Here is a 7,515-nt window from a genome sequence, read left to right on the forward strand (position 1 = left end):
CTGCTGGGGCTCTTAAGTGCTATACCACCTACTGCACTCCTCTGACTTAAGCCCTAATAAGTTCAACTCGATTTCTAAACTGAAGGAAACACTTCACGGCATTCGATTCAGAACTGCTACAAATTCGTCGGCTAATAGACCGCGCCGCTCGAACTGTCAACACAACTGGCACTGCTAAGAGTATCCTACGACTTACACGTCGCTGGCAACGGGTTATACACAATTCTGGTGACTGGTGACTACTTTGAAGGTCAGTAAAACTTTGAAACACGTATCTATTTTGTACGAGCTGTAAATAAATAGTTGCCACTATTAAAGTTCCAACCCTCATATATATATCTCGCACTGTTCATGGTCCTCAAACAGGTCAACCTCAAATACATTAAGGCAAGTGCTGCTTATTGTTCGCTATGTGGAAAAACTTGAGTTATGCTTTTAGTGCATCAGGTATCTGTCTTACCCCACAGTATATCGAGACAGTGCAGTGGTAGATGACCTATTCTTAGCCGAATCCTTCATCCAATCAGTGTTGTGCCAGAGCCGGCCGAAGTGGCCGAGCGGTTCTAGGCTCTACAGTCTGGAACCGCGCGACCGCTACGGTCGCAGGTTCGAATCCTGTCTCGGGCATGGATGTGTGTAATGTCCTTAGGTTAGTTACGTTTAAGTAGTTGTAAGTTCTAGGGGACTGATGACCTCAGAAGTTAAGTCCCATAGTGCTCAGAGCCATTTCTTTTGTTGTGCCAGGTCAGTTACTACCGCAGATTTATTCCACATTTCAGGGAGTGGAAACAGGCCCCCTTACACCCCAGTTTCCCTCACGGTATATAACCCCACCACGCCCATAATCTTGCCAGCTGATCCATCAGTCTATGGGCTGGGAGCGACCTGTTCACATGTGATTGATGGGGCGGAGCAACCAACTGCACTTGTGTCTAAGTCTCTCTCTACTTCAGAGTGTAACTACAGTCACATAGAAAAATCAGCTAAAGCAATAATATTAGAACTAAAAAGTTTCATGACTATGTCTACAGCCTTCATTTCACACTGTTCACTGACCATAAGCCATTTCTCCCACCTTTGAAAAGGTTGGAAAATATTCCAACCAAAATGGCACAACACCTTCAGCGGTGGGCTCTGTTTCTTTCAAGTTATAATTATGACGTTCAGCGCTGTTTAATAAGCCAACATGCTAATGCTGGCCTCCTCCCGCATCCGCCTCTGAGCCACAGATCCTGAAATCTACTTCTGCCTGGATTTGGCCGCTGAGGTAGTCATAGTCAACCGTCCATTGGATGCCAAGTTCACCATGGGTCACAGTGCTGAGAACACAGTGCTCTTCGAGGTACTCGCCTAGTACAACACAGTTGGCCGCAAAAAACTGCAAGCAGCTGCGACATCCAGAGACCCAGGGCTACTGGTATTGCTGGAATGATCTCTCCACCCGCAACAACGACAACAGGTTGCCACCAGGTGGCAACCCAAGCACCACTAGGACCCATGGACGTTTTCTCCTCTGTGGCAATGTGACTGAAAGTAGTACCTGCAGTATCCTGGTACTTGGGCACTATCTACGCTGCCGCCTGGACTATGCCCAAGGAGATCGTTCTGAGTGAGTTTTCTGACGAAGGTGCCAATTGAAAAGCATTCCCAAATCAGGATCTCACTCTGGAACCTCCTCTACAACATCGACACCGTCCATGTCGATCTTCACCTCCAGGATCTGCGAGATATGGACATACACCATTCGCGGTCTCTACACAGAAGATAACATGTCTCAGATGTCGTAACCAGAAACTGGACTTTGTAACATTTGTCTTAGTTTTTCGTCGGCTGTGCGCTAGTCTTAAACTTCTTTGTTTCTCTTCAGGACTTCAAATTTTGCTCATCCTGTTGTTACTTCTACTTTTGCATGTCTCTTCCAGACTTTGACTGTGGCATGCTTTGTGAACAGACACTGGATTGTGGAACTTTAAATTTACTGTGACATTTTCAAGTCGTCAGACATTATTAATGTTTTTTCAGTGTTCAAGAAGTGACTGGTTTTCAGTTATTGTGTGCCAAACTAACTCTCATGAGAGAAAATTGTTTATGTATTTTACAATAAACTTCATACTCATTTTCTACCTGGGTAATTTTTCGGTGCCACCTTTGGTGGACATATCATATACTACCCAATCAAATGTACCTGCACACCTATTAGTGGACATTAAAGTAGGGTGTCTGTTTGCCTATATCATGGACTGAATTCTGCTGTGGACCATTTCAGTGAGGTGTCCGAATGTCAGTGGACGAATGGCAGCCGATTCCTCATCAAAAGCCGAAACCAGAGAATGTAGTGATACTGGACGCTAGGATCTGGAGCAAAGTCGACGTTCTATCTCATCTCAGAAGTATTCCATGGGGCTCAGGTCAGGACTCTGGGAAGTTCAGTAGATTCCTGGAACGTTATTGTTCACAAACTATTGCCCCACAGAAGCTGCTTTCTGATAGGTGATACAAACAATCATTGTCTCCAAACTCTTCCTCAACTGTAGGCTGTACATAATGCTATAGAACGTGTTCATATTATTAAGCAATTAACATTTCCTTCATTGAAATAACGGTACCACATCATAACGACGAAAAACACCCTCATGTCGTAACACACCTCCTCTGTATGCACTGTTGGTACTACACATGATGGCGGTAACATTCTCTAGACATCTGCCAAACCCAAACCCTTCTATCGGATTGCCACAGAGTATCGCGTGATTCTTCACTCCAAATCACGCACTGTTCAGTGGCGTCGTTCTTTACACCAGCTCAAACATTGTGTAACACTGACTGTAGAAATGTCTGGCTTCTCGACCTTGTACCCCATTCTTTTTAATTCCCTACCCACAATCACTGTGATAGCTGGACTGTTGGTAACACTTTGGAAATCACGAGAGATTCAAATGCTCAAATGGCTCTGAGCACTATGGGACTTAACATCTGAGGTCATCAGTCACCTAGACTTAGAACTACGTAAACCTAACTAACCTAAGGACATCACACACATCCATGCCCGAGGCAGGATTCGAACCTGTGACCGTAGTAGCCGCGTGGTTCCGGACTGAAGCGCCTAGAACCGTTCGGCCACAGTGGCCGGCCACGAGTGATTGCTTCTGCTGATATCCTGTGACTGTTTACAACTACCCTCCCCAACGGTCGACTTTCTCTGTCCATCGGTACATGAGTTCTGCCTAGTCCTGGTTTAGCTGTGTTTCTTCCTTCCTTCCTTCATAATCACGTCACTAACAGTCGACTTGGGAACCTTTATAAGAGCTGAATGCTCCTGATGTATTAGTTACACTGGTGATATCCAATGACTAGTCCACGTTCGAAGTCACTCATATCTTCTGATCGATCCAGTCTGCTGTTACTGCTTCTCTACTAACAACACAATACCTCCCGCTGGGGGGAGGTCCTCCTCTTGTGACGTCTAGTGGTCAGTTCTACATTAGACAGGGATTCTGGATAATTTTCATGAGATAGTGCGTATGTGGATGTAGCTGTAGAGGATGGACCTCAGAAAAAAGATGGTAGTAGTGTATTAATGACTGTCGGATAGCTTATTTGTGAATCGTCAGGTAAGCTATCTGGTACGATGTCTGCTGGAGCCATACAGAGGTCCACTAAGGAACTACATGACCCACACAATGTGGTGATAGACCTTTAGAACCAATGCCGTTTTCACAATACAACTGAGGGCACAACAATTGCTGCCGAGATCTCTACTGACTCTTCCATGTTTGAAGAGCTGAATATGTTGTGCTGTTGATACAACGTAATTTACTTTTTCTTTACACTGACAATCACAAGTTACTGAGTTGCTAGTCTAAATCATAATAATCTCCATTCTGAAAGTAAGGTAGCGAGAGCAATATGAAAACCAACCAGAGCATATCCCACAGAAAAAATCAAGTCCGTTATGAAGTCGGTACTCATAAGGATGTTGGGCCAGTTGGAGCTGGACAAGTAGCACATGTACACACATGGTATCATATCATTATCATTGTGCCTCGTTTCTCTATACCTCAGGAAAGCTCACACTGCCACCGCACCTGATATAACATGGCGCCTCTCTTCTGAAAAGATCCCCATTTAATACACCCCACCTCCTATGTGAGTAGACAAATCATCTCTTCCTTACTGTATCCTGTGCCACTGACGACTACACCATCCTTCACTGTTTGCGACAGCATGTGTGGGTCGAAATACCTCAATTTTTGCTAGCTGCATCTTGAAGGAAGGAGGATCATAGGTTCTGCCATGGTGACGTAAGTGATGGTTAAGGGATCCACTGGGAGTCCATAACTTCGTCCAAGGGCATGGTGACAAGAACTGCTGGTTCATCAGAGAGACAACTGTATTGGGAGTAAGTGTAGGCAGAGGGTGCACTGGAGGTCGCTCTGCTTTGGTTGGTAGCAGGGACTGCTCCACTGATGTCCTAGAATGGAGCCCGCGTGAGTCACACTCTGATGAGAGAGGGTGCTGAAGGCTGTACGACGTCAGATGCGTCAGTTGACATCTCGGATGGAGTTGGTTGTGGCGCCTACTCGGCGAAATCCTTCCCTGACTATGTTGAACATGCAGCAGCCATATGTCTCTCTGATGGTGCTTTCTAGTTAGCAAACATACCATAGTTGGTAGAGCCTACACGGTAGCTAGATTTCCTGTCTCCAGCTCGCTGTTCACTAATGTCATGGTGAAAGTGAGTCATATGTGCCAAGTTTAGAATCCAAGATGACCGCTTGCGTTAAGTATAAAATCCGAGATGGTCACTTGTCTTATAAGCTTTACCCCTTTAAATAAATCACTTTATTTCTGATTCACTGTAAAGGGAAATTTTGTTACAATGCACATGTAACATAGAGTAATCTAATGGAAGTTAACTTTAGCAAGAAGCATTCTGTTAAATTTTTTGTTATAACTGGAGGTTTTTAGTTTCACTTTCGCTTCAACGTGGGGAATTTTGTTACAATTTCACTGTAACATCCGACGATTAGCATGAGGGAATTTGTTGCAGTTTTAATGTAACATGGGACAATTTGTTACAATTTTTGCTGTAACATGGGGTACTTTGTTACAGTTTGATTTACCATGGGTTAATTTCTTACAATTTTCTCTGCTACGTGGCAGTTTGACATAATTTCGTTCAATGCTTATCTGCAATCGAATATAAAAGGATGACATATTGACAGTTTTAGACAAACGGAGACGTAAGACAAAAAGAAACATGTAATGAAGTGGCGAATGAAGTAATAGTGTGTTCTTCATTGAAGAATATCGCAAGTAAATATGGATTAAATTTCATGACACTACAGCGATGCTGTCGAAAAATGAAAAGAAATTCCCCTGATGAGTCTGATGCAGCTATGTATTCTGTTCTCATACAGATCCCTGTGAGAACTACCCTTATGTTAGGGAAAGTACCATCCAATAGCAGCAGCACAGTTCTCTATATGCAATACATGGACTATGTGATATGTGGTTTGATACATCGGATGCAATACCCAGTCTGTGCAGCACAGTCCAGGACACAGTATCCAACTTGGTGCAGAACAGTTTGGAGCTCTTGGGGACCAGCGTCCACCCCACAGATATCTTATATGGTTCACCTATCCACAGTTTAATTTTTAAGCTGTTTGATTCTTGCAGTGGCCCCAGGCAGATTCTGGTTGCCTGTCTCATGACATAACTGTGACTCAGTGTTAGTTCAGAGTCTCGACGTGTCCTGTTCTAAAAAATGGTTCAGATAACTCTAAGCACTACGGGACTTAACTTCTGAGGTCATCAGTCCCCAAAACTAAACCTAACTAACCTAAGGACATCACACACGTCCATGCCTGAGGCCAGATTCGAACCTGCGACCGTAGCAGCCGCGTGGTTCCAGACTGAAGCACATGGAACCGCTCGGTCACAGCGGCCGGCTCCTGTTCTAAACTGCTCAATGTGTCCTGAATTCTTGGGATGAAGACAAGGTGAACTCAGACAGTCTTAGTATTTGCATTGGTGGCATAAATTACATTGAAAGTGTCACACACTATAGTAAGAAGTATTTAAATGTCCTCATGTACAAAACAGAACAATTTTGTGACAATATTATGGAGGTAAAAATTTATGACCTAATGGATTGTCACAATGATCCTCAAATAATATTTGAAACCTTTACTCTCCTATGAATATTTCAGCGCATGTAGAGGATTCACATACTGTAAGTTGTCTAAATCTCATATACTGTAAAGTCATATTAAATGTGACCACCGGACAAAAGCCTCAATAGCCACGTTTTGTAGCAGGAAGAGAATCAATGAGGACCTGGAAGGTATCGACAGGGATAGTAGAGCCATGCCAACTCCAGTACCGTGGCCAGCTGCACTAGGTTTCTCAGTTGGGTATCCATGGTACGAACAACCCAAATAACGCAGTCCCACAGGTTCTCAGGTTTAAAACTGGGGAGTTTGGTGGCCAGGGGAGTAGAGTAAACTCATCATGGTGCTCTTCAAACCACGCACATGTGACATATTGCATTATCCTGCTGTTGGATGTCATTGTGCTGAGGAGAAATAAACTGCATGTAGGGGTAGACATGGGCCTCAAAGATAGATGGTACTTGTGTTGATCCATTGTGCCTTCCAGAATGATGAGATCAGCCAGAGGATGCCAATAAACATTCCCCAGGCTCTAACACTCACTCCTCTGGTCTGGACCCTTTTGATAATAAAGCACTCCGTCATCAGGCCACAAGTGGCCCATCGGGACCATCCGACCGCCGTGTCATCCTCAGATGGGGATGCGGATAGGAAGGGCGTGTGGTCAGCACACCGCTCTCCCGGTCGTTACGATGGTTTTCTTTGTTCGGAGCCGCTACTAATCGGTCGAGTAGTTCCTCAATTGGCATCACGAGGCTGAATGTACCCCGAAAAATGGCAACAGCACATGACGGCCCGGATGGTCACCCATCTAAGTGCCGGCCACGCCTGACAGCGCTTAACTTCGGTGATCTGACAGGAACCGGTGTATCCACTGCGGCAAGGCCGTTGCCCTTTTGATAATAGCTGGAGGGTATTTGCTGTCAGACATCCCACGCTGTACATGCTAACGGCCATCTGTTCAGTGGAGTCAATAGAGTATAAAAAGTGATTCATATAAGAAGACCACCTTTCACCACGCTGTGGATCTCTAGTTACAGCACTGGAGTGCAAATTCCAGCCTTTGTCACTGATGAACAGCAGTCAGGATGATTGCATGAACCAGGAGCCTGCTGCAGAGACCCACATGCAGCAGTGTTCGCTGAACAGTCGTTGAGGATACACCCCTTGGTTGATTTGAGTGGTCTGTTGTTCAGGAGTTGCTCGTATATTACCCCACACACATCTCAGCAGCTGGTTTTGGATAGTGCTTTTTTCCATATACGCTATACTTTAACCATGGCGACATTTGAAGAGTTTACAGACATAGCTATTTTGGAAATGCTTCCACCATTGGTTC

At 44.7% G+C, this 7,515-nt stretch overlaps 1 pseudogene; it reads right to left on the reverse strand.

The window, feature by feature from the left end:
• Window positions 1–6,951: 6,951 nt before the first annotated feature.
• Window positions 6,952–7,069, reverse strand: LOC124723797 (annotated as a pseudogene).
• Between the last annotated feature and the right edge of the window lie 446 nt (window positions 7,070–7,515).

The sequence above is a fragment of the Schistocerca piceifrons genome, chromosome X (assembly GCF_021461385.2).
Source record: "Schistocerca piceifrons isolate TAMUIC-IGC-003096 chromosome X, iqSchPice1.1, whole genome shotgun sequence".
In the NCBI taxonomy this organism is placed as follows: domain Eukaryota; kingdom Metazoa; phylum Arthropoda; class Insecta; order Orthoptera; family Acrididae; genus Schistocerca; species Schistocerca piceifrons.